This window comes from Epinephelus moara, chromosome 7, assembly GCF_006386435.1.
Source record: "Epinephelus moara isolate mb chromosome 7, YSFRI_EMoa_1.0, whole genome shotgun sequence".
NCBI lineage: Eukaryota > Metazoa > Chordata > Actinopteri > Perciformes > Serranidae > Epinephelus > Epinephelus moara.
The window spans coordinates 5,041,966-5,044,127 of NC_065512.1; positions in this window are offsets into that span (position 1 = coordinate 5,041,966).

Here is a 2,162-nt window from a genome sequence, read left to right on the forward strand (position 1 = left end):
GAAAAACATCATGAACCCAACAGGTTCAGGCTCAGATCTAAATGACAAAACAACTAAAACGTGCATGCAAAACGTTTCTGATCTATCACATCTATAGTTAAGATATGGTTAATTGTAGACAATTGAAATAACTTGGTTGATGTCAAGGTGAATAGAGAGCAATGTTAAATATTGGCAGGAGATGGTACATGAAACACATTTGAGCTTTATGGTGCAAAAAGTAGTAAAATATGACTTAAAATATGATGACACTTTCTGAGGTGCAACATTATTCAGCACTAGCTCAAATACATTTCATTTAAATCTACAGTAACTGTTCACATTTTTAAGCTACAAAGCATGTAGAGAGAAGCTGAGGAGTTAATCTCTGCCTGAAGTGGGAGACTGCGATGATGACGAGCAGGTTGAGAGCAGCAGTAAACACAGAGATAAAGTACATCACAATAGTAATGAGAATTGTTTCAGGCAAAGAAGTGGTGGGCTTCCTGCAGGAGGTGTTGAGGAGTTGTGGAAAGCAGAGCTCTGCTCCGTCCTCAACCTCCATCTTCAGAGATCTGCAGAGAGCTGCAGCTCTGCCAGCTTCCTGAACAAACCCGAGTCATATACTGATTTACCTGCCTCATATTCTCATAATTCCTCCCCTCTTTTTTCTCTCAACCTCTGTTGGACTCTGATGCCCCTCCTTCCTCACTCTGCACATTACGCCATCATTTGTCACTTTCCCTGCAACTCTTCCTCTCTCACTTTTTTTTCTGTGATATCCTTTACTGTTGTTCTTTAGCCTTGTTTCATTTCCTTTGTCCGACCTCTATGCCCTTTTTTTTTTTTTTTTTAAAGTGATTAAAGCAGTGTTTAGAAAGTCAACAGGACATAGAAAAAACTGCCCACTTATTCATTTTACTGAGGCCACTCCACACAGCAGGGGTACCAGTGCAGAGGGATCCAGCGGGAACACAATTGTAGCATTTTCCAGCAAAAAGATGAGCCTGACTCTACTTTTGGGGTATATCGGGATGCCAGCAGCTTTGCGTGCATTAATCCTGCTCAGTGCAGTGCACATACTGGTGGTGGAGAGGGTGAGGGGTGGTGGTTGGCAGGGAGCATAGTCTTGATGGCTGCCTTCTGGTTAACCCTGGAGTGGTTGTTGTAATCAGTGGTGGTTTAGATGCTTTGATGCTTTGGGGGTCTGCATTGTCCTTAGCTTCTGGTTGTGCATGGCCTCTCTCATGCCCCTCATCACGTTAGTCATGGATGGACTGTAGGCCTGACCATCACCTGATCCCTGAAATCAGTGTTGCATCCCTTCAGCAGCAGGCTGACCTCCTAGTACATTCACAGCTTCTAAATTTAAGAATGTTATCTTTTTGAGGGTGGTGACACTCTTGATGTTAGTGTTGTTCCTCATAACAACTACAGTAGAACAGAAGTACTGACCTGCAGAAACAAGGACCACAACACAGCACATCCGGGACATACGTGACAAGTGGGTGAAAAACTTATCACACAGAGAGCTCACCCAACCAGAAAAGGATGTCCTTGCCAAGGGACTGAACTTTGCTGTAACAGCAGAGCAGATACCGATTGTAGATCTCATCACAGCAACGGAGTCAGTTATCAGACACAACAAATTGGCAGACCCAGTGGCAGAACAACTTAGGTTGAAGGTATCAGCCGCTTCGCTGGTGCAAAAGCTTCCCCTTCCAACCTCACCATCAACGAAATGAAGGCGCTGACATCACTGAGGAAAGACCAGCATCAACATCTTGCTGGCAGACAAAGGGTGATGCACAGTGGTGCTGAAGAAAGCAGACAACCATGCAAAAGTCACGGATCTGTTCAGCAACAAAACCACCTATGAGGCACTGAGGCGAGATCCTACCAGAAGGGTCTGAGTCCTCTTGCAGTGTTCACATATGTACAAAAAATGCTGAGTCACTGCCCTGAGTCTGTTTAGAGGGCTGAAGAGGACCAAGTTTGAAAACTCAGCTTCTTCTGCCACTGACAACTGAACTGACAATAGCCCCTTTTCCACCAACATTTCCAGGAACTTTTATTTCCAGGACTTAATATACCTGGGTAAAAGAATTCCTGGTAATCTGTGTGGTTAGCATTTCCACCGCACCTCAAAGTTCCAGAAAATTTATTCAAATCAGGCTGATGAT